At 40.6% G+C, this 26,842-nt stretch overlaps 1 protein-coding gene across 1 annotated transcript in view; it reads left to right on the top strand.

The window, feature by feature from the left end:
* The first annotated feature begins 15,078 nt into the window (after nucleotides 1-15,078).
* The window catches only part of GLI1 (GLI family zinc finger 1), an 81,152-nt gene continuing 69,388 nt past the window's right edge, over nucleotides 15,079-26,842 (top strand). Inside the window, exons 1-2 of the mRNA XM_072134896.1 lie at nucleotides 15,079-15,386; nucleotides 16,120-16,765. The gene's annotated coding sequence lies outside the window, so the exon portion shown is untranslated. The remainder of the gene's footprint in view (nucleotides 15,387-16,119; nucleotides 16,766-26,842) is intronic.

Below are 26,842 nucleotides of genomic sequence, written 5' to 3'. Positions count from 1 at the left end.
TTTAACATACAGCGTGCGAGAGAATTTAAAAGTTAAATACGGCGCTCAGTCTGAATCAGTCGGACCGTCCGACAACACACACCCTAATTTGGGTCACATGGAAGCCAGCGCATCTGTGCCACAAACAGGGTCCGTGCACTACAATCCTGGCACACACATTTATTAAATACCTGTGCAAGCCGTTTTAGCCCCGAAAAAGGTGCACAGTCTGACTAAAGTGCGCACTGCGACCCTTAGTAAATGAGCCCCATTGAGTTTTGTTACATTCATTTATTTACACCATTATGGGTTTTTGTATCAGATGTTCATATTCCCAGAATACCCCTTTAAAGGTCAGTGATCCTCAAGAAAAGCAACAGTGTTAGGTATTGGTCCTCCACTTCCTAATCCGTGTAACCATACCTGTGCGTGTTGTATATAGCAGCAGGGCTATGAAAAATGCACAGAGGTGCATTGGTGTGTGAGATCTCACAGCACAGCCCCTCCATTCTGCTAGGAGTATGAGCTGGAACAGGCTGCTGGTTAGATATTTGAGCAGAAGGAAGGAACAGAGGGCAGTTTAAAACCAAAACACAGAAGTGTGAGGAGACTCCCCAAGTATTCCAAATTCAGTGACAATCCTGGAACATAAATGCATTTTTCACAGTCCTGCTGCTACTAACAACATCAAGAAATCAAGAGAAGCGAGTCCTTGTAAAACATTAGGGCACATTTACTAAAGGTCCAAACGCCGCATTTTCGTCGGGTTTCCCGTTTTTTTTTTTAGTTTTGGCCTGAATTGCCTCAGGTTTTTGGCACACGCAATCGGATTGTGTCACATCGGCGCCGGCTTGCATGCAACACAAATCGGGGGGCATGGATGTCGGACAACCCAACTGATTCGGACAAACCGCAGAACTTAAAAAGCAAATTGTGTCGCAAGATCAGCACTCACATAAACAAGGAAGAAGAAGGTGAACTCCGGCGGACCTCAGCGGGGAAAGGAAATTGGACGCACGCGGATCCTCATCGGACAACTCACGGCGGGGATCGCGACGAGACGGGTAAGTAAATGTGCCCCATTGATGGCAGCACTCACTGGTCCCTGCAGGCAGCAGCAGGCAGGATACAACCCCAGGCTCTTGGGGTTGGATGACCCTGCTTTATTGATTTTTATCTTTTAGCAGTTTGCCTTTTTTCTGCTATAAATATTTAGCTTAGCTTAGAACACACAGGGGGAGATTTATTTACCAGAATTCTGTCCAAATGTTTACCAAAAACCTCTGAAATGAAGTGTGCCACATTTATTCTGGGTTTCAGACACCTTAACAACTAGTACAACAAAAGGGGCTTGGCCACGAAAAAGGGGTGCTGCTTTGGGGTAAAAGTCAGGGCCCAAAAAACAAATATGCAAACTCATCAAAATTTTTGTGCAGTTTTCTTACCCAAACTAGATCAACTAATAGATGGTGCAAAATATGACTCCACAGTCTTGAACTAAACCAGCATAATCTGGTGCAGTATATGACTGTAAATTTAGGGATTATTCACACATCAGTTTTTTTTTCTCTTTTTCTCTTCCTGGCTTCAGTGATTTTCTAATTTTTTCCTGTGTGTGATTTCACATGTCCCGATCAAAAACCATAGAATTACCTATTTATTTCCCTGAGATTAAGTGCACATCTGAAAATCATTAAGTTATATAATGACCTGTTTCTGAAAGACCTGTTTTATTCATAGTGAATAAAATTAAGTGGGTTATTTAACAAGAAGAATTAAAAACTGCCCGTGTCTCCATTATAAAGAACCGTACAGAACACCCACATAGCATGTAAAAATGTAAACACTTCCAAAATTGAAATAACAAGGTTTAAGCATGCTATTTTGGCACCTCACTCTCTGCCCAGGGCAAAGAACAAGGCGTGGCTGGATTTTGTGAGTCCTTATACTCCAATTTATTCAGTTTACCTTTTGTTTCCCATTGTATTTCTCATCCTTTTCTTGGGTAATTCTGTACTAGGTAATTACTGAACATTCCATTAATGGATCCCTGCCTCATCAGAAAGACAGTGACTAACAGATATTTGCTATATAAGTGAGCTGCATAATTACATGTTATCTTGAAAACATGGAGATATGAGCTCTGAGGAGGGTTGGAATAAAGCGAACATCAGGTTATAGGGATAAAGGAGGGGAAGAAAGCAGCTGAACCAATATTAAATGGGGTTACCAGCGCTGGTTGGGACTGGAAGGAGGCAGCAAGATGAGTAAGCAAGTATGAGAAGTGTTTTGCCTCAGCTGAAATCTTATTAATACATGTATGGAAGCAAACATTTGATACCATAGAACCCCTCCGGGTGATTACTGGACAATTCAACGTGTGAGTACTGGGTATTTCATAGATTCAGTACCTTACACGCTGTGCTCATGAGCCATGACAGCTACATGTGTTCACCACATGTCACCAGTACACATGTTACTAATAGTAAGGACATGTCATATAGTTTCTGGTGCCCTGGGCACCATTATACATAGTACAGGCTCATTACATAGAGGTTGTCTGATGTAACACACAGTGGATTGTCAATGTGTTGAGGGGCATTTATCATTTTCTGTGCGCCTATTTTTTGGCGCACACAAAAAAGCCATACTAAACTATGCTGAAAAACAAGTACATCATCCGGAGCTGCACTAATGCAGCAGCTGTGCGTCTAAATTAAAATATATATAAAGTATGCTAAAGGAGAGCCCCGGAATGACACCATGAAGAAGGAGCAAATTACAAGCACCAGCCAGATTAGTCAAATGGAGGAACTCATTCGGCTGCTTTTGCCGAATAATACAAACCCCTTCTTCTGCTGCTCATCTGATGATACTTGTGATTCTGATGATATCAAGAAAAAGAAGAAGGAAAGCAAGTTTTCGATGAAGGAGAAAAAACTTATAGTGGAAGAAGTTGTCCATATTTATCAAAAACAGTGCAAACCACTCCACCACTCCTTCCCAATGTAAAGGACTAACCGTATCTCCCCCCGTATCTCCCCCCCCCCATTAGTAGGACCACTCAGGTTGATACTGGAGGTCCCCAAGCCCCATCCTTGACCCCCACCTTGGTTTCCGGCAAGACTCAGTCAAGCCCTTCAATTCTACATCATCCCTTCATCTCTACATCTCTACTCTCTTCCCTATGGATATGTCTCAATTTTCTTCTCAAATCTTGGCTGAATGCCAACAAGAGTTTGCCAGTCTGCGCTTCAATGTTACTTCTTTGACCACCAGAGTAGACAACCTGGACCAGGCGCAATCTTCACTCACTTCCACCATCAAATGCAAATCATTGCGTCCAGCTACATATGGATTATATGGAGAATAGAAGCAGGCGCAATAACTTGCACATCAAACGTTTCCGCAAATCTGTCCAAACTGTATCCATGTTCTCCCCCATCATCAAAATCCTCAACAACATCCTTGGATGGCCTCTAAATGCACAAAATCCGAGAGATGAGAATGAGTTTGCACTGTTTTTGATAAATGTGGGCCGCTGCTTCCACTAGAAGTTTTTTGCTCCTTCATCAGAAACTTGCCCTTCTTCTTCTTCTAAATATCATCAGAAACACAAGTGTCATCGTGGTGTGTTAATTCCATTTCTACTCTCTCAAAGTGCAGATCTACTTGAAATTATGGAATCAAAAGCAGATAATGTACCAGAAAGCCTTGCTGAAGATTCTGTGTAATCTTTCCTGTTTTGGCCTTGCTCAGCATGTTGCTGCACGGCCCTTGCTGGACTTACTAAGAGAGTATAATCTTTCCTAATGATCGGGCTTCCCATTTGCTCTTCATGTCCGGAATGGAGGGAAAGATGACACCCTATGCTCACCGGATGACCTGCAGTTGTTTCTTTAGGCCCTATGACTGCCCGTGGTGAAATTGGGCCACTGGCTGTTATATTTTTCTCCTCAAGTCTCATCTCCACCAGCCTCTGCTGCTATTTTCACATGCTAGGCCTCCCCAGGAAAGGACACTAATAGGATTGATGGCACTAAAGGCCCTGTTCCTCCATTCTTTTCAGCACTGCACCCATTGTGCTGGTCTGTTTTGATTTATCCTGCTAGCTTACTTGTACTTTCCCTACATTCCGTTTCTCCCGACCCTGCACTTGGGAGGAATGGCCTTGGTGATGTCCTTTCATACCTGTTTACCTTTTTGAGACTATTCCGTCTTCTATTTGAGGAAGTTGACAAAATCTCTTCTCTAGGCTGCGTGTTGTTTCATTACTTGTGCTTGTGGTGGGGTGTTGGTTGGCTGTTGGCTCATTGGTTCTACCATTACATGCCCCTAGTAGGTTAAGGGATCTCGGGCAACACTGGTTCTCAGAATAAATATTGCAAAAAGTTCAATCTCCGGAAAAAGAACAGGGACAAAAAGAAGAAACAGAGGAGCCACTGAACCGGCACTCTCCCAATATAGTAACCAATTCACACAGATAAAAAAGGTCAGTGCTCAACTCTTCTAAGTCACAATTCACATTCAGTAGGTAATCTCACCACCTTCCCTTCAGTTAGAAATTGAGGATCTCCTAGGTTTCTCCTGCCTTTTCTTCGTTCTCCCGAACACTGGATTCCAATGCACCCCTGAACCACTCCCGTGTCAGTGGTGCACTCTTAGTCCTGTGTCAGAAGATAAACGAACAAATAGTGCATAATCCCAAGGTTCAAGAAGGTTATTTTATTGTACATACTCACAAAGTGGAGTTAAAAGGCGCGCATGTAACAGTGTAAAAAACGCCAAACACCTCAGGTTTCGCCTCTTCAGACTTCTTCGGGGCTTCTTCAGTGCACCACTGACACGGGAGTGGTTCAGGGGTGCATTGGAATCCAGTGTTCGGGAGAACGAAGAAAAGGCAGGAGAAACTTAGGAGATCCTCAATTTCTAACTGAAGGGAAGGTGGTGAGATTACCTACTGAATGTGAATTGTGACTTAGAAGAGTTGAGCACTGACTAGAGATGAGCGAGCACTAAAATGCTCGGGTGCTCGTTATTCGAGACGAACTTTTCCCGATGCTCGAGTGCTCGTCTCGAATAACGAGCCCCATTGAAGTCAATGGGAGACTCGAGCATTTTTCAAAGGGACCATGGTTCGGGAATAAACTGTGTTATTTAATTGAAAAAGAATGTCTTCTGATAAGTTAGCAGATGTATGCAAACATCTGCAATCTATTCTTCACTGTTCCGCACGTATATTATCTCCCGACAAGTTAGCAGATGTGAAGAACAGTGAAGAATAGAATAAAAACAGTGAACACAGTGACCACAGGATCATTTAAGTGAAAAACACAGTGAAGAACACAGTGAAGAATAGATTACAGATGTTCGGCACATCTGCTTACTTGTCGGGAGAGGAGATACACTGTCCCGGGATCCGCTCCTCTTCTTCCACTGAAGTCTCCCCGATGTCTCCCTGCAGCCCGATGTCTCTCTGGTGCCCGAGGTCTGCCTGCTGCATGATGTCTCCCTGCTGCCCGATGTCTCCCTGCTGCACGCGGTCTCCCTGCTGCACGCGGTCTCCCTGCTGCGCGCGATGTCTTCCTGCTGCGCGCGATGTCTTCCTGCTGCGCCCGATGTCTCCCTGCTGCGCCCGATGTGTCTCTGCTGCGCCCGATGTGTCTCTGCTGCGCCCGATGTGTCTCTGCTGCGCCCGATGTGTCTCTGCTGCGCCAGATGTCTCCCTGGTGCGCGATGTCTCCCTGCTGCCGTTCCGCGTGTATCTTCCGACAAGTAAGCAGATGTGCAGAACATCTGTAATCTATTCTTCACTGTGTTCTTCACTGTCTTTTTCCCTTAAATGATCCTGTGTTCACTGTGTTCACTGTTTTTATTCTATTCTTCATTGTTCTTCACTGTGTTTGTTTAATTAAATGCTCGATCTCGAGCAGGGGAAATACTCGTCCGAGCAACGAGCCGTTTCGAGTACCTTAATACTCGAACGAGCATCAAGCTCGGACGAGTATACTCGCTCATCTCTAGCACTGACCTTTTTTATCTAACACTGGTTCTCAGCCTGACACCTATTTAGCGTCAGTTGATAGTTTATGCTTCGGCTCCTCTCTCTAGGTGTCACTGGTTTTCAATTTCCTCTTTTTTCTTGGTTCTAACCTTTCTGTTCTTTCTTCCTTTCCCATACCGTCTTCTCGACCCTTACTCCCCTAGCCTTCCCCCCTCTGCCCGCTATTCCATCACCAAATTGCTGAGGTAAAGATGCTCACTTTTGCACTTCCAATTATGTGATGTTTAGAGATTGCAACATCCTTTAAACAGGGATTACAGCTTTTTCTCCTACCCCTACATGAGTAGAGTGGATAATGTACTTGTCCAACATAGGGGGTCATTTACTAAGGGCCCGATTCAAGTTTTCATAAATTGTTACCCGAATATTTCCGATTTGCGCCGATTTCCCCTGAATTGCCCCCGGATTTTTGGGCACGCGATCGGATTGTGGCGCATCGGCGCTGGCATGCACGCGACAGAAATCGGGGGGCGTGGCCGAACGAAAACCCGACGGATTCGGAAAAACCGCCGCATTTAAAAAAAAAAAATCTGTCACGGAGCTTGCACTTACCTTCACTCAGCCAGGCTCGGTGAACTCCGGCGCGTTCCAATGCTTTTCAGCGCCACCTGGTGGACGGCGGAGGAACTACCTTAATGAATCCCGGCCGGACCCGAATACAGCGCAGAGAACGCGCCGCTGGATCGCGAATGGACCAGGTAAGTAAATCTGCCCCATAATGTTCTGCAGTAGCTGGCTTCCTCCTCAATTGGACATATTATGCTTTCCAATCATGCCCTGCTCTATTGAACCCTTAAAATACCATTCCTGAACAGAAAGAAGTGGATATGGAGGCTTAACAAATCTTTGCTTCTTGACTCTCTGTGCACCTCTGAGATCTCTCGCACCATAAGTGATTTGAATCAGATCAAGAGGCGGACTCCACCTCCATACTAGTTCAGTGGGAGACCCTCAAATGTTCTATTAGAGGGGTCTTCATTAAACATTAAGCCTTAAGTGAGAAAAAGCCCATGCATTGGGGGAGATTTATTAATATGACCATGACAGAATTCTGTCATAGTTTGCAGTGAAAAAACTGTCTGCCGGAGCAGACCTTTATTTGTCCTTTATTTGGTCCCCAGGGTGGCCCAGGATCTGACGGGAAACTCTGGTCCACTCCAAAAGTATTGGGGACATTGGTCTGCCCGACTATCGGCTTTACTACCTGTCTGCAGCCTACTCCTGAATTCTGGATTACTCTCACAACAAGACCTGTAAGACATGGGTAGCCCTGGCACAAGGGGATTGCCCAAGAGAACTCTCCATCTTTTCCTGGACTCGGGCCCCAGCCATTAGAGGCCCCATACCCCTCTCTTTCACTATGGACTACATCTTTTGTACCTGCTTGACTTGAAAGGTGCCTTGCTCCTGCAGCCTGGAGTGACTGGAAATTCCTTCGTAGCTCGGCACCGCAATAAACCACTCAGATTCAATAAGGTACTTGCTGGTTCCACTACAGTTCCTTATTCCTAATGAGTCACTTACCTCCACAGAGCTCCACCAATATATCCAGCTCAAACATATCTATGACTTAATCAATAACCACATTGACCTGTCCTGCACCCTCTCAGACTTTGAGCAGAGATGCCTAGCCTGTACTCCCACTCCTCACACTATTTCTTTTATCTATAGTTACTGACCACTTTGCAGTCTGCCTCTCTCCCCCTTTACCATGCAGCATAGTAGGCTGAGCTGGGCAAGTCAATCTCAACCGTTCAGTGGTTGGAATGTTTCTCCCTCTCTCAGAGTTCTGCAGTTGCCAACAGGCATCAGGAGATGAGCTACAATATTTTGTCTAGGTACAGAGTGCCCTTGCTACTGCACAATTGGTACCAAGAGGTTCCCAATGTCTGCTGGTGATGTGGCTCTTGTGCAATATGGATCACCTCTGGTGGTCCTGCCTAAGTCTAAGAAATTTCTGGTCCACTGTCCTTAGCTGAATAAGGGACGTCACAGGCACCCTAATACCGAGAACCCCTGAAGTGACTCTCTTGTTCATGTTTGATATGCTGGCTTCTAAGTATAAAAAATCTTTCACCCGTCACTTCCTACAAGCCACCAAGATAGTAATCCCCAAGAAATGGTACTCTTTATCCTTTATCCCCCCCACAAATCTCCAAATGGCTAGTGGAAATTGCCTCAACTCATCACATGGAGGAACTCATAGCTCAGTCCCCTGCAAATCATGATCGCTTCTCCATTACCTGGCTCCATTGGCAGACCTTCCTGTCCTCTCCTGTATATAACACATTACAGAGGGAATTGAGTCTGTGGGATTGGTGGATCTTATTCCTTCTACTTTTTGCTGCCCCGACTTATCCCTTCCCTTTTGTCCCCCACCACCACCCACACCTCCTTTTTCCTATGCCTCCTTTTTACTTCCTAATAAATTCTTTCTCTTGATCTCTTTTTATTTACCTATCCAGTGTTATAGGAAAGTTTATGCAATATAATATCCTGTCTGAGGCCTCATTCAGACAGCCGTTGTGGGGACGTATGTACCAATAGACGGCTTTGTCATATTCCTCCCTATAGATGGCTATGGCGACCCAGCGGCACCATTTCACTCCGAAAACGGGGAAAAGATACAGCATGCTCTATCTTTCCCAATGTCTACGGCCATGCGGCACTATTTCCTATGGGGAGCGCTGCTCACTCATCCTCCTTTCCAGCACGCCAACGTGGATATGGCCAGGTGCACACACGTTAATGTGAATCTACCCTTATACTTTTGCAGTGTTGTCTAGTTTTATATAGTTATTGGTCTCATCCCACCATAAAAGGCAATGTATTGCTGTGATATTACTGTTATGCCATTGTTCTAAGTGAATTCCAGTCTGCTATTCAATAAAGTGTTTTGAATAATAAAATACTGCACTTTATGTTAAAAATAAAGTAAAATGCAATGAGTTCACCCAGCTCATTTATATAAGTCAACTGGCCAATTTAATGTAATGGACATTGCCATCTGTTTATATGAATCATTGCACCTATAGAATGCATATTGGGGTACTCTTCAAAGTTGCACACACCACCTCAAGCTTACTTAGATACGTAGTGTCACTCACTGCTACTCAGGTTGCTGTCATGTCAATGCGTCAATACACTTGGTGGTGTATATCCTCCGTATGTTTGGCATGAGTGAACATAAAGTGCACGGCTGTAGCCCCCATTTCTTAAAAATAGTGCAGTTTGTATATTGCAGGGGGCACCATTTTCAAGATCTCTGGTGCACATTTATGACTCTGGCGCCACCTGCACTGCCCTAATACAGTGAACCAACTTTTTTTGGTGCACCTTTAACCTGGGACATGCGACACACTTCTGTCGGTCTTTGTATTATAAATCTAGCACTCGGTCTGACTGAGTCTGCCTATTTCACTGCAGAAATTTGTGTCGCCTGAAGAATAGTGCAGCTGCGGCACAAAAGGGTTGCATGCAACACAAATGTGGCGCGGGCAATTCTTAAATTTTGCACTGAAAAGAAATAGCAAAGTCCAAGAGAAAACTGTTGCATGGCCCTTAGTAAATGTGGGCCTGAGAAAGTTTGAAATACTAAATGATTTGATAGATAATCAGTGGTGCCTGCGCCTTTGTAGACTATAAGGGGATGTATCATTGCAGTCATCCCAGCTTTTTGCCTTCAAAATCTCTCAACATTTTTTCATCTTCCTTTTTGCACCAATCTTTTTTGCAACTTTTTTTCAACCCTCTCCACTTTTCACTTGAATCAACTCACTCCAGATTTATCAAATGTGCCAGACAGATTTATGAAAAGCAACTTTTCAAAAAGTCACAAATTTAGGCGCCAATCCATCCAGCCTCTCAGTATGACAGGAAAAACTTAGGAACCAGTAGAGTAAATGCCTAGGAGAAAGATAACCATTAGTGGATCTCTGGTATAAAACACAAAAAATCCCCTCTATGTCTAAAGAGACAGAAATGTTTTTAAAGAATTTTGCAGTTTTGGAAATAATTCTCAGATGTCATAGCCTGCTAGCAGGAGATAAGAACCTTTGATCAGCTCTTTATTCGAAAACATTTATAACATAAGGCAGCATTTGGATTATTTGGAATATTTTCTGTTGATTTTAACATTAACAGAAAACGATTATTGTAATAGTGTTATCGTATAGACGATAGTGTTGCACTATCAATATAACTCAACCAAGCAATCAGTTTATTGCCCCAGTTCTGACTTAGAAAACCCACAGCAAAGCCCCAGCGATCAGCTATTACCACCAGGGCGAGAAATAAACTTCCCTGCAGCGGCCACTGCTGGGGAAAAGTTGTATTACATGACAGTAATATGAGGACTGTCAAGTTCTGCCTTTGTTATTAACTCTCCTATCTGATTGATATAACGGGGGTCAAGGCACAAAGAATGGGTACTAGAGTGAGCTTTAAAGTCTTGGGGCAGTAGCAGTACTCATAAAGGAGCAAGGGAGTACATTGTAACTATTATTGGAGCCCTGAGACAGTCGGTGTCTGGCACTGTTGTATGGGTAGTGTTGCACGTACATTTATAGAGCACTATGCTATGGAATTACTGTGACTATGGTTTTATTCTTCTTTAGTGGCCCCCAGCCTTCAGTCAAGAGCAACATTTACCGGAAGAAAGACTGTACAAAACCTGTACAAACTGTACAAAAACCTGGTGGTTGTTATAACAAGAAGGAGTCCTGGAGAGGTGGTTAACCCTATTTTGTGTGGTGTTAGTAGCAAAAGTACTGTGAAAATACATTTATGTTCCAAGATTTTAACTGGTTTCTAAACACTTAGGTGTACTGCTGGGTGATATTCTCTTTTCCGAACACGGCTCAGCCCCTCCCCTCTCCTATGAGTCAGTGCTGTGACAAAAAATTTGCTAAAAACCCAACCTTGACTTATACACGAGTGTATAAATAAAATAAACTAACATACTCACCTTCTGATGTTCCCCTGGGTTCCTCTCTCTTCTCTTCTTCACTTGTAGCAGAGCGAGCAGAGACGCGTCCATGCACTCTGCCCACAGACGCACGCAATCATCAGTGGCGACACCACCGCATCATAGTGTGTGCCGGTGGGCAGAGAGCGTGGACGCGATAGCTCGCTCTGCTATGATGGAAGCGAAGAAGGGAGAGGAGCCACGGGAAGTATTGGGGAGCGTCAGAAAGTGAGTGTAAATATTTTTTTTTATACACTACAGAGCTGCAGAGAATATCCTTAGTGTTGGCTGCAGGGCATTTCTTTATTTGGGGACTGCAGGGAAATTGTTTATTTGGGGACGCAGGGCATTTCAATTATGAGGGACTGCAGGGCATTTCATTATTTGGGGGGGGGCTGCAGGGCATTTCATTATTTAGGGGGGCTGCAGGGCATTTCATTATTTGGGGGGGGGGCTGCAGGGCATTTCATTATTTGGGGGGGCTGCAGGGCATTTCATTATTTGGGGGGGGGGGGGGCTGCAGGGCATTTCATTATTTGGGGGGGCTGCAGGGCATTTCATTATTTGGGGGGGGGCTGGAGGGCATTTTATTAAGTCTGCACACTGCAACGGCCCTTTAGAAGACAAGTGAAGAAATCAGGCAATACCTTTTTGAGGCTAACTGGGTATATTTAATGTTGAGCTTTTGCGAATGCTAGTTCTCATGTCATGAGGCTATATGTATCTGCTCAGACAAGACAGTCCTGGAAAAACACCTCCTGAACCTTAAGTCTGAATTCCCCCAGTCGTGCTACCGACCAAAAGTGACTGACAACCAAATAAGCAAAGCAGAGACAGATTACTTACAAGAAAACCCAACAGGAAGCCTGAGTACCACTAGTAGTCACCTATAGCCCACAACTGGAGATCCTACATTGTATCGCCAGGGAACTCCAATTAAATTAACGCAGAACTTCAACACTTACAAAGTGCTCTTGATAACCATGCAGATAAGAGCCAGAGCTCTCGCCTCATGCCTCACAGGTTTTTAGTCTATTTATTTCCATCCTGTCGCAAATAAGATGTTTCAGTATCTATCTGTTTTGATCCTCTGATGATCACTGCCCAGTGTGTATAAAATGCTGTGAATTTTCTGTTTCATGCATAACATCATGTCTTACAAAGAGAACAAGTATTCTCCAAAGCTCACCATCAAATATACTGAGCCTCAAAAAGGTATTGCCTGATTTATTCACTATTCTTCTGCTCTCTATGGCTGACATGGTTCAAATCTACACTATTAGACTAGAGGCAATCTTACACTGAGGTCTTATTCACACAGGCTTGTCTGTTGGACATCCAATAAAAATAGATAGGTTTTGTTTCTCTTTTGTATATGAATCTAATTTTTTTTCCAAGTCCATGTGGCATCTATTGCTCTGTTCACTTGGTTCTCCAGCATTATCAGTTACATTTTTTTGACAGCTTCTAAGCTTTTTTTGTGGACCCATAGATTGTCTTCAGTGATCCATATTTGGAAAAAATAGAACAGATTCTAAAAAAATTTCAACCCAATACAAAAACAAAGAACATAAAGGGTTCAATGGCATTTGTATGGGTGCCGCCATCTTGGCTCCCATTTGAGCCATATAAGAGCGACTATCCGTCTTCATGACAGCCTAAGTTTTTCATTTTAGGCCATGACTCCATTGTGTCACCCATTTGGTTGAGGCTTCATGCACATGAATGGATGCATGCTGCACGACGCCGTAATACGGGGAATGAAGGACATGTCCTAACTTTTCCCCAAGTACGCTCCGTACTGCTCCATGTGCACAGTGCCATAATATGGGGAAAGATAGGATATGTCCTATCTTTTCACCAGGTACGGAGCGGTACGGTGCCGCACGTGTGCTGCCCTGTATAGTTCCATACCGCTCTGTGCGTCCATTGCCAACCTATAGGGGACGTATGTACGTCCCCCAACGGTCGTGTGAATGTAGCCTTACATTCTAAGCTACTATGGCTAGCAACTTTCCCCCTTTAGGTTGGCAGCTGAATGGGACCAAGATCCTCACATCTTTTGTCCTATTGTTTGTTAACTTCTTTTGATTACTTGCCATGTTACTTTTTTGTCTCTTTCACATTTATGTCTATCCATCTATTGTATTCATAGAATATTAAAAAAAATAAATAAATAAAAAAAAAAAAAAAAAAAAAAAAAAAAATATATATATATATATATATATATATATATATATATATATATACATAATGGTCTTCCATTTACTAAATTCTCTCCTCTGCTATCTATTCTTATTCTTAATGCAGCAGCTGCTTTTCAGTCCAAATCGTTACACTCCAATCTTGCCCGTCACTGCACTGGTTGCCCATCTCCTTCTGAATACAATTTAAAATAATCACCCTCATCCGCAAAGCTCTGTTTAATGCTTCACATCCCTACTTCTTCTCTCTCATATCAGTCTATTTCCCAATATAATCAATCTACCAGTTATTATAGATTAGTCTCTTCTTTAATAAGAACTTCCCACTCACATCTCCAGGACTTCTCCCAAGCTGCACCAATTCCCTGAAATGCACTTCCTTGAACTATCAGGCTAATACTTAAAGCTTCATGTGCTCTTAAAACCCATCTCTTCAGGCAAGTATATGTACACCCCCAAGTATATGTAACTCCCACTCATTTCAATAACCAACTTGTGTACCACTCACTTCTATGTCATCCTGCAAGCACTAGATACCAAGCAACAGGCTTCTCTGCAATCCTATTCACTTGGACAATGTAAACTCACCGGCCACTTTATTAGGTACACCATGCTAGTAACGGGTTGGACCCCCTTTTGCCTTCAGAACTGCCTCAATTCTTTGTGGCATAGATTCAAGGTGCTGGAAGCATTCCTCAGAGATTTTGGTCCATATTGACATGATGGCATAACACAGTTGCCGCAGATTTGTCAGCTGCACATCCATGATGCGAATCTCCCATTCCACCACATCCCAAAGATGCTCTATTGGATTGAGATCTGGTGACTATGGAGGCCATTTGAGTACGCTGAACTCATTGTCATGTTCAAGAAACCAGTCTGAGATGATTCCAGCTTTATGACATGGCTCATTATCCAGCTGAAAGTAACCATCAGATGTTGGGTACATTGTGGTCATAAAGGGATGGACATGGTCAGCAACAATACTCAGGTAGGCTGTGGCGTTGCAACGATGCTCAATTGGTACCAAGGGGCCCAAAGAGTGCCAAGAAAATATTCCCCACACCATGACACCACCACCACCAGCCTGAACCGTTAATACAAGGCAGGATGGATCCATGCTTTCATGTTGTTGACGCCAAATTCTGACCCTACCATCCGAATGTCACAGCAGAAATCGAGACTCATCAGACCAGGCAACGTTTTTCCAATCTTCTACTGTCCAATTTCGATGTGCTTGTGCAAATTGTAGCCTCAGTTTCCTGTTCTTAGCTGAAAGGAGTGGCACCCGGTGTGGTCTTCTGCTGCTGTAGCCCATCTGCCTCAAAGTGCGATGTACTGTGCGTTCAGAGATGCTCTTCTGCCTACCTTGGTTGTAACGGGTGGCGACTTGAGTCACTGTTGCCTTTCTATCAGCTCGAACCAGTCTGCCCATTCTCCTCTGACCTCTGGCATCAACAAGGCATTTCCGCCCTCAGAACTGCCGCTCACTGGATGTTTTTTCTTTTTCGGACCATTCTCTGTAAACCCTTGAGATGGTTGTGCGTGAAAATCCCAGTAGATCAGCAGTTTCTGAAATACTCAGACCAGCCCTTCTGGCACCAACAACCATGCCACGTTCAAAGGCACTCAAATCACCTTTCTTCCCCATACTGATGCTCGGTTTGAACTGCAGGAGATTGTCTTGACCATGTCTACATGCCTAAATGCACTGACTTGCCGCCATGTGATTGGCTGATTAGAAATTAAGTGTTAACGAGCAGTTGGATAGGTGTACCTAATAAAGTGGCCGGTGAGTGTATATCAGATGTCGGCTGATGGCTGGTTCAAGCAGCAGCTTTATTTATTTATGAAATTATTTTATTCTGTTCCCTTATAAAGAATGCATGGACCATTATACAAGCTCTTATACCTATTGTGTCACCCCCTCATCCTCATAGCTCTTGGGAGCAGGGCCCTCACTCTTATTATTTCTCATGTCTATGTTATACTATGTAGTGTCTTATTTTACTTATATTTGTACTCCATGATTTGTAAAGCGCTACTGATTAGGATGACGCTATATAAAGATGAATTTATTTTTTTATAAAGCAACAGCAAAGGTGGCGGGAGCGGCACTGTGAAACACAGGATCTTGTCCCAAGATAGTGTCTCAGAAAAACCAAACGTAATGGTTTGTATACGTCCTAAAGAATCCACGGATATATATGATATATATGATATATATATACACATATATATGTGTCTGTGTGTCCGTATATTTACAATATAACTACATTTTATGTGAGTAAATGTACAATATAGCAATATAAAACAAGCTTGATCCACAGAAAAGAGAAGATAAATAGTAAATACAGTTGATAGGGAGAATAAATAAAATGCAGAGATAATAAAGATATAAAATACAAAAGTAAAAGATATATGTATAGATAAAAAAGGTCTAATCACTATCTTATAGCACATGTGTATATATATGGTATGTTTTATATATATATGTGGTAATGTTATATATAATGTACTGCTATATACATAATGTACTGTGTGCTGTCTTGTCTGTATACAAAATACAGAATAGTATAGAACTTTTTGTCTATATCACTGTATATCATTTACGTGTAAATATACATTGCAGCACTTTATATTATATATGTATTACTTATTTCCTATTTTACATGTGATTATGTGTAATATGGCTATATAATTTTGCATTAACCATAGTATATTACATAGTATATTACTTACTTTAAAGTGCTTTAACCTGGCTGAATAGCTACTAAATGTCAGCCGAGGTTTTGAGAAAGGTTACCATGTATAAATTGAGAGTTTTCTGTGCCTTGTTTTTGTCTGTGCTTCTCCCACTGGAATGTGGTTGATTCAATGGGCCTTCCTCCTCCCCCTCACTTTAGAGCATTCCAGTCCACATCCCACATGTTATCCAGGCCACATCTTCCTTCCAGCCCAAGTAACCACAGACAGCATGCTGAGAGCTGAGAATCCTCTGGGTCTCCCCATCCCAACCACACACAGTGCCTAGTCTGACTGCTCAGCCTTCAACTTATTCCTAAAACTGAGCAAAAGAGACAAAAAAGAGGACAAATCCAAACACCTTTTCTATCTAAACAACAACTGGATCCTGAAACTGCAGGAAAAGTTACTGCTTCACTTAGAGATCCAGGGAGGAGGAAGATTTTATGGAAATCAGATCACTCCTTTCTTGCTTCAGGGTGGTCCTCCTGCGAGAATGAAATATTTATAATTACAGCCAGAGGACAAAACAAGCACAAACTTTGCTAAAAACTCTCGTCGTCTTAAAGGGTTAAAATCCCCGAAGCAAAAGGATGTTTGAGACAATAGTAAGAATGAATTAGAAGACTTTTTCATCTTTTCTGCCGCTTTTTATCTCAACTCTGGATGTGTCAATTTATTGCAACTTTTGGAAAACGTGGATTTTTAGGGAACGTTTGTCTCCATGTGAAGAAGATTTGGGGTGACAGTGATTTTGGAGTCGCAGCTGGATTGTTTTGGAGCACATTACGGCGTGATAAGTGTCAGGTATGGCCAGTAGTTGGGGGTCAGGGGGCAGTGATATTTCTGTATGGTTAGGCATAAAACAATAGTAGGGGTAAAACAACACTTTTATAGTTATTCTGCTTAAACTGACATCATTAGGTAAAAAGTGTTATTTTCTAAATTGTGGAGCTGTCAGACAGAGCAATGCACACCCAGCCACATGGTTTATTGGAGATAAATGAGTTACAAAGAACTTACAGACAGTTGTGGCAGAGCTGGATTTATCATGTACCTGTTTTTTATCTGTGCTATGATTGAAATAGGGCGACGATACATTTACCTGCATCTATGGCAAACCTTAGATATAGAGATTCCATGTATTATAATGGTTATATAAAATCAGAAAGGTTCTGTTACATCTATAGCTATCATAATAACCATTTCAACAGAAGTATAGCGTATGGAGAAATGGCAAGTAAATTACTAAACTGTTGTGTCCTTGTATCAAAAGCTAGATATTATCCATTTATCTATCATCTATCATTCTCCTGTATTATATATCTATCATTCTATCTATCACTCATTCTACTGTATTATCTATCATTCTATCACTCAGTCTACTATATTATCTATCAATCATCTATCACTTGTTCCACTATATTATCTATATATCTATCATGAATGCAGGAGGCTATGGGTTAATAAAAGGTTTCATATTTAGCATCAGTTCCGGACCTCAGGGATGTCTTCTTTGCTTTTTTGTCTTGTTTTGGCAAGGTCAGTGTCTGATCTATACAGTTCCTCTTGTCTATCTATTTATCTATCTATCTATCTATCTATCTATCTATCTATTTATCTATCTATCTATCTATCTATCTATCTATCTATCTATCTTAATTGCCTGTCCTTTATTATACAGTTTGCATCCACTTTCTTAATGCAGTGGATGGTTGTCTTTGAGGACTGGTGAGAACGCAGTAAATTTGGGATTGCCAGTCGCAGCATTGCCTAATAAAACTTCACCTGTTGTCTTACAGGGGGGTCTGCAATGTGCAATTACAGGCCTAATGATATAATTCTTCATCCTCCTTAGCAGTGCTGCCAGAAAAAAATAGCAATTACGGTCTATAATCAGCAGTATCCAATAGCATTTACAAGGATTCTTTCACTTTCACAATTTCGGACGTATGATCTTTGTTTACAATAGTATGACAACTTCCTATCTATACTCTGTGTTTCTCATATCTTGCTGCTATACAGAGAATTGTTTCATTGTGGTATTATAATACTATGCACGTGTAGCAGGCCCAGTAAGTTAAAGCCCAATATATTTGTTATTTGTGAGATTCATGTAAGTAAGCATTTACAAGGGGTTAAATTACATATTTCGCCCTGATACATCTGTATGTATAGCAGTCATCAATAGTCTTAGTTTTTGTCATGAGTCCTTCTTTTGTTTTTCCAAACTTTTGATTTGGGCTATTTGTCTAAGCAACGTTTCTTGTCACCGCGTTCTTGTAATCCCTAACTTATTTGATGTTGAAAGGCCTAGCATTAAGAGGGTTCTTGACGGATAAACAATGATTACTATTCCTTCCCTCCAATGTGCGTCACTATTATGATAGATGTCGGAGACAGAGAAGGACCACTTGGCCAACCTCTTCATCACTTCTACTATTCAGATTTTGTGATACTAATGCCTTTTTGGATGTCCAGGGTTCTGGTTTGCAGTCTTTTTGGACATACAATGCCTTCTCTAACAATGCCTCTTAGGGGCCATATTGTGGGAAAAGTGAAGAGAGCCCATATTTGTAACACGGATGTACAAGACTTCGTATGACAGTCCCTCTAACAATCCACTCTTAGAAGTCTGACGTTGGTCAAGAGCTCTTTAAGCCTGACCTGTGATAGTCTGAGAAATTAGCATTAGTGAAGTAGATGCTCTCAACACCATGAAGTAGTTATAGGGCCATATGTTGCACTCAGTATTCTGAAGGCATTTTTCTTTATGTTTCTGCATATTTATACATTCACTTAATTGGCCTTATACAATTGCAAGCATCAATTTATCAATTTACATGATCTTTTTTTCTCATTTTACTACTTTTGTTTAGGCCTTTAGGCTATAGAAGAATATAGGAGATATGATACAGCTCTGTCATCCTTATGGCTGATGTATACAGCGTTGTAACAAGGACAGTTGTTTATAAAAAGAACTGGATAATTTGACCCCAACATCAGCGGAAGTTTTCTTTTTTTTTCTCTGTCTACTCATCGCTGTGATTGCCCTTTTTTAGGATTATTTGCTTTGATTCCCTTTTTGCGCCTGCTGCTCTACTGTTTCCCTATGTTTACAGTGGAGGAATAGGAATAAACAAAGCGTGCATCAGATAAACACGTTGGATCCATTAGTATGCGCCCATTTATTACCGGCTGTGTTGTAGAAGTTAGATACTTCACATATGAAGCAGATATGCTAGCACACGTCATGTTCTTGCCAGATGAGTTATAGCAGCCGTTATGTAATAATCAGAGGGGAGACATATAATGTAACGGGAGAGCATATTCACATTTTAAGATTACTTATTTGTAACAAACACAATTTTTGACTATATAGAATAAATACTATATCAATCTTATGTGTCTAAGATGACTCCAGCATAAAAATAAGGAGTATAGAAGTAGCCGCCTTAAAGGCCCAACGTATCTAGTTTCTCTATATATCGCAGTATTCTGGTACTTAATTTGAATCAGCCAAAAAAGAAGTGAATCCTACAGAGAAAGCAAACATATAATAGAAAGATTTGTGCATTTTCTGTATTTAAAATCCATATCTAAATTTGGCTTCCAAATATTAACATAAAATACTGACAAGAATTCTGGCGTGTGAATATAAATAAGATCATTTCTAAATTTTGTTGTTCGACCCTTGAGCATCAAGGTAAACCCCTGAGGCTACATGATAATTGGACATATTTTATGGTGGCTCGCATTAAAATTAAACAGCAGAAGAGATAGATAGATAGATAGATAGATAGATAGATAGATAGATAGGTGAATAGCGACTTTCTAGGTTTTAAAGCCAAACCCCACACAATACATTGATGGTATTTGATTATTAAAAACTAGCTGCAACATTTTTTCTAATACACGTGGGATGGGAAGGCTTGGTTGCAAAATTGAATTCCACACAATTTTAAATTATTCCTTTATTTTTCTATTAAGCATGTATATTAAAAATATTTCTTAAAGTTGTTCATTTGTTTCTATTGGCTTTTATACCTCCAGAATAATTGCAGAGTTTATGGAGCTTAGGAGAAGCCGATTTTGCCTTATAAGTTGACAGTGTTTACCTTATTCAATGTACATTACATCGTTTTTGTGCCACATGTTTTATGAATTTGTGGGATGTTATAATATTTTCTTATAACGTTAAATGCTCTTGAATCCCTTGCTTCCCAATTTGAAAAAAATGACAAAGCCTCAACTTTCACATATTGGGGCTTATTCACTAAGGGTCCCGCAGCCGCATTTCCATCGGGTTTTCCAACTTTTTGGGACATCGGCGCCGGCTTTCATGCGACAGAAATCGTGGGCGTGCCGTCAGATGATCCAACTGATTCAGACTGAGAACAGGATTTAACTTTCGATCTGTGTCGCAAGATCAAGCACTTACATGCACCAGGAAGAAGATGAACTCCGGTGGACATCGACACATGCAGGAAATCGGGCGCATGTTCTTCTTGAATCGCGGCAGATGTGCATTCTGGCACTGACAGAATACACTTTGCACCCTGAGGCAGAATCTGACCATGTAATGCTTTCTTATGGTCTTTTTTTAATGATGTTTAAGAAATATGCTAATGAGTTGGAAGTGCATTGGGGGGCGTTATTAGAGATAATAAAAAAAAGCATTATAAGACCAGACCCTTCATCTAGGTTCAAAGTCGATTCTGTCAGTGATGCTGCTGAATAATTACAACCATATGTATTTTCCAAAAACCATATGCCACCGTGAGCGAGCAGTACTAACACAAAAAAAAATGGTAGATTGTCACCCACTTGACCTGGTCTTCTGGGCAACCCTACACAAAAACAGGCCGCATGTTGCGGACCATACACTTTTTTGTGTTTCCATAGACTTCGAAGGAGAGTCCATGCAACATGTCAAAAAATAGATGTGTCCATCTTTTTTGCATTGCAGGCTCACAGCTAGTTCACGATGCAGTGAGTAATAAGGCTATAATATAGATAGTGGCATTTCCCATTAAAGTCAAAGGGGCCATGTATTAGATGTATTAGGGCCTCACAGTAGATTTTCTTTAAAGTCCAAGGGCTGGGTGCATCCACAATCTCTGCATCTCTTATAGGAATGGCAAATTATTACAGCTCTTGATAAAAGTAACTGAACAGATAAATACTTGTTAGATAGTTTCTAGTTTTCTTGGTAGTTAATTTCTCTGGATATATAAGACATCAATCCCATAGATATAGCTGACAAGACCATTTGTTGTTATATAGTGCGTTATTTTAAATGATTTCATTATATTTATATAGTTATCTAGTTTAACTACTGGGACTTTAAAGAACCTTTTCCTATAGTAATTGAAAACCACATTTACGTCACACATGTGAAGATAGATAGAATAAATAACAAACACTATGGATTATATGGTTTTGGATTCAGTAAACATATTAATTACTATGTTTTTAAGGAAATCACAATAAAGCATGGACAAGGGGCACTTTCTCATAGATCCAGGCACTGTGACTATGATAATCTTATATTTGTTAGAGATGGCCTCCTTCCATTTAAAAATCAACTTATTTGATGAGCCAGAAGGCCTCTGGGGGCGTTACCAGTGCCTCTCCGTGCTGCAGCTTCACAGGATGTTACACTATCTCTTCTTCTGTTGCCTTAGCACTTCCCCACTACCTCTGCCTGCTATAATCTCTCTGCAGCAGAGAAAGTTTTAACACACAGATGGAGGGGGAAGTGCTCTTGTAGACTGTAATAAACAGCCTCTCATTCTGCAGCACAGAGAGGCTCTGGCAAGGCCTCAGAACCATAATTAAATAATTAAAAGTTGATTTTAGAGGAAGGAGGCCATGGATAACAAATATAAGATGATTTCCATAGTCACAGTGCCTGGATCTATGAGTGTGATGGTAGATTTCCTTTAAATATGTATTGGAAACTATTTGTATTGGGTGATTCCAAAAACATCAATACATGTAATGAAAACTTTTTGTTTAGGAGATAACTATTACATGTGAGATGTATTTTGCTTGTCTGTATGGCCAAAATTAAAAAAAAATAATAGTATCAGATGTATAAAAATAGTAATATCAGTGACCTCAAAGTTAACTATGCAAATATAAGTGTGGCTGATTCTATTTCTGTTCAATATACAATTCATGTAACTATAATCACAACAGATAATAATATGATGGGTAGGTGCAATAAGAAGGCCTAACTATCTCCGTTATGTAGTTAAAACCGTTACAAGTGGACACCTTTCACGACAGAGTCCAGGTCGATTTAGGTTAATACATCTACAACTGCAAAAATAGTTAATAAAAAGAGCAAATATTGACAGGTCCTTAGACAATACTGTTTGTTCTGTCAACAGTTGTGCGGTGCGTGTTTGTAAGACACTTATGGCGTGCTGTATGCAAACACGGTGAGAGGAAGCAGTGGCTAAAAGCATTGATCCTAACCAGAGAGCTGACAATTCATCTAGCAATCTGTTACTGTAGCTGATCTGTGGGCCAATATAGGGTTAACATGAAGCATTTTTTTTCCCATTTGACATTACAGGAAATAGACCCAAATTCCAAACGCAAACAAACACAGGCCTCCGTCTCAAAACAACGTTTAGAAGTAAAATGGCAGCAGCATAGAAGGAATAGTCCTGGTGGCCTTGTGGTTAAACCAGTTGCCTGTGAAGTGGGAGATTCTGAGTTGTGTTACACCGCAGCCAATGTCATTTCATATTTTTAAACCCTGTCTGGTCTTACAAACATACCCAAAGTATTTGTAGGATTACGCCTGCCCTCTGCGAGTGATAAATGTTGTATGTGTGCACATGGTAAGTAGCTTCAAAAAATAAGCCAAGAAAGAACAAGCCCCAAATTTATATCAGTCATAACTGTATATAACAGCTACACTATTTACTCCATCTTTTCACATGTAATATTTTTGCGTGTCATAGATCAAATAGTAAGAAATTATTATCTTAAACATCCAAGAAGGGCAAATGCAGGGCAAATAAACTGCAGGAGTTATATCCAGAATATATCTATTCACTGTCGGATATCTAGTTCTCATGCGATACATAAAGGTTCTAATTATTCAATGGTCAATGTTCAGGTTTTTTGAAGCTACTTAGAGTCAATTTTCAGACCATTGATAAAACATTTAGTTTTTTACTAGTCCATGTGTATAGTGTAGAGTACTACTGTTTTGATGTCACAACAGAAGGTTTCTGAAAATAATGGGGGAGATTTACCATTGCTTATATGCCACATTCGCACCATGTGGGCGTGGAGGGGGAGTAAAAGGGCGTAGCCAGCAGAGGAGTGGGTGGCACCCTGCACACTTTTTAAAAATCTGTAAACATTTATTGCTGAATGTCCACAGAGTATTACTCAAAATTATGCTAGGTCAGACCTGGTGTAGTTTGTCTTCCAAACATTACGGCCAGCGGATACATCATGAAATCTAATCCTCATGATACCTCTGCCGTGTTGCTTCATCATATGATAAATCTTTCCCACCAAGTGCTTTATTGCTCCAATCATTCAATAGGTCTTGATTTAAATTATTTTATCATTTTGTGTTTAAAACTATAAAAAGGACCCCTTTGCAAAAAGTAAGGGATGGACATGAGAGTATAGTATGGTTCTACATAGGTGCCGAAAAAGTGCTTTTAAATGTGTAGTTGATACTATATGCTAAGGTTTCTCTATGTGATGATGGACACAAGAAGGAGAAGGAGGACAAAATAAAATATACAAATTTGTGCAGCCTAATTTCCTTAAGGGACAGTGACTTTTGACATAAATTTACAGTATGATTTATGGTGCACTTTTTTGCCAATGGTAGGCTGAAATAGAAGTATTATTACAGTATAGCATTATTTATGACATTTTTCCTATTTCAGATCTATGTCTGTCTGATGCTACATGTTAACACACTTACATACATACATACCACCATATAAGGCTGCTATAATTTTCTTATAAATCTTCTAGGACAAGACTTATAGAGAAATAGAACAAATAACATGGTTAATTCACATATAGATTGGTACTATACTGATTCTCACTGTGTGGCCACAGCACCTCAACTGCAATTTAGCTTAACCCATGTTCATTATAAGGCCTTTGGACTGACAAGGAAATAGGAGATGTTGGGGTGAGTTGTCTTGGTCTTTGTTATCCTGTCACTTTAATTTTAGCATGAGGAGACCATTAATCGACAATTACGCTTCCCTACAACTGTTATAGGTGTAATGTTTCCCAAACATGGAACATATTCCCTGAAGGGGAGACTATTTGTCTGAGAAGATTGTGTTCAACCAATATCCATTTCAGCAGGTAGAGAAGAAGTGACTTATATTTATATAGGATAATAATTTCTACAAATTTAGAATCACCAATGCTGTAATACAGGTTAAAGATATACCCAAAATGGTAATGAAGTGAAGTAATTCCGGTATGACCCCACTTGCATACTTGTATATTTGGCATTACTGAGCAATACATTTAGTGAAGTCCACAACCCAGGTCCTGTAAATCACAAGGCCTGCCATGTTTTATCCTTCTAAATGTAATGATGATTGGGGACATTTAGAAAGGATATAGGGCTAGTTTACAAATCTATGGGCTATTTCCATGTGACTTGCTTCTCAATTCACACATTTAGGAAGTCTACTTAAAAATCTGTAGAAAAAGCCTAATGTGAACTATCAAGGCACTTGTTTCACTACACCTGGAACCATTTGTACACCTATTCACATGCAAGGAAAGTCCTACCCTAGGGGCCTATTGTTTCTCTGCGTCCATCAGACGCATAACAAAAGGATACATTAGGAAGCTTGCTGCTGCAAATTAGTGAGTATCCCTCCCATCACATTCCAGCATGAACCCAATTTCTGTATAACTCCATGTTATGCCTTCAGGAGAGGTGTCAAGTAGTTAATTGAGATGAGAAGTCATTGTATTAACTGATGGGAGGTTCTGGAATATTGATTGCCATCATGGATACTTTAGACAGGATGGCCTCTGCCCAGGGGAGCAACAGGCATTCCTGAGATGACTAGACTAAGCTGGGAAAGGTTGGGACAAGGTCACTTTTAAAGGTTTAGGAAATGACCTCCACAGACATATTAAGAGATGTCCAAAAAAAGCCAGTTATAGACCTGTTAAATGTCAGTCTATGGTCAGTTACTATGTACAGTGTTGTGCTTGGCTAAACCTGATACGACAGTAACCAATAGTCTGGAAGAGTTATAGTGTAAAAGAAGTTTAGAAGATACTCGGGTACAAGGAAGACTTGGAACACTCCATGCCAAGTTTAAGATGCAAAGATGGAAGGTGGACAACTTCCAACTACAGGAATATTTCCTAAATATTAAGATGTTAATCCCAGTGGCATCTGACAACCTCTTGTAGAGATGCCAGACATGTATTGGTTATAGTATTCTATTAGAATTCAGTTATATAGGGGGTCTTGTACATTTGTATATCCAAAAGCGGAGACCACTAGACCAGGGAGCAAGATCCTAAAGTCTCTCTTATATTATGTAGGAGAGATGTCACAGATCCAGTACAGGCATTCCCTGGGTTACATACAAGATATAGGTTTGTTCTTAAATTGAATTTGTATGTAAGTCGGAACTATATATTAAGAACCAGGATTAACCATAAACCGTCATTGCAGATATAGTTTATAATTCCTACATCTGATAATTATAGCCTAATGCTAAAGTAGAGTAAATTATCAACATCCAGAGTTCTGTTTGTAACTAGGGGTCGTTTGTAAGTCGGGTGTAGGGGACCGCCTGTATATGGAGTCTTACTACAAAATAAAAAATAAGTCTAATACAGCAAAGTCTAGTCTTTATGTTAGAAAACCAAAATTGTCTTCAATCTGAATACTGACTCAATTATATCACCAGGGAAGTCCCGATTGTCATAAGTGATGAAAACACCATGCAAGTTTATGAACAAGTATTTTAGATTACATGCATAAAAACATTGGGTTTGTAAGCTTTTGATGTGATTTAAGTATGTCCACCAGTCTTTGCACTGTTAATTGAAAAACATTACCAATATGTTGCTTCAATAAAGGAAAAAACTTTTACATTTTAATACTCATATGAGTATTTGGACATACACATTAGATGCGCTATACTAATTCAGTAAAACAGAACTGATTCCTTTATGATTATTGTTCTTTTATTTTGTTCTTGTACTTATAAGTTATCAGCTTGTGAGATATAAGGACACATAATATAATTTGTGTACTCAGCTGTTCCAATTGTTATCATGTATATGGCACTGAAAGAAGAATCACCCCATACAGTGTCTGGGATCTCTCCAGTGGCCTATTATGGTAATCGATTTCATTGTTCTTTAGCTGTTCTTTCTTCCTCCTTGTAAAGTCATGCATTGTCCTTCATCCCCTTTCTCATCTTTTCTTGAAAGTTCCCATCACAAGCGACGAGAGGTCAGGTGTCTCTAACCTATTCTTGAGAGGGACACATTCATGTAGTGCATGTTTTACATTGATAGAATTAAAAAAAATTATTAAAAAATTCACCAACCGGTAAAACATGGGAGCTAAAGCATTGGAGATGTTCAAAGCAATTAATCTTAAGCCAAATGATATGATGGTTCTCTAAATTTATGTGTGATATTCAAACACATTATTGCCTTATTGATGTATAAATACTAATAGTAACAGGAAGTTTTGGGCACAATATTTAGCCCTTGATCACCCTCTTTTCTAACCACTGCTCAGGAGACCAAACCGTTTTGACTCGTGTCCTTATCTGTACTCTGCACAGCCGAAAACTGGAGTGATAGTTTTTTTAGAGGAAACTTTCACTT

Source organism: Engystomops pustulosus, chromosome 2 (assembly GCF_040894005.1).
Source record: "Engystomops pustulosus chromosome 2, aEngPut4.maternal, whole genome shotgun sequence".
Taxonomy (NCBI): domain Eukaryota; kingdom Metazoa; phylum Chordata; class Amphibia; order Anura; family Leptodactylidae; genus Engystomops; species Engystomops pustulosus.
Note: the sequence above shows the minus strand (reverse complement) of the source record. Positions and strands in the feature narration are given on the sequence as shown.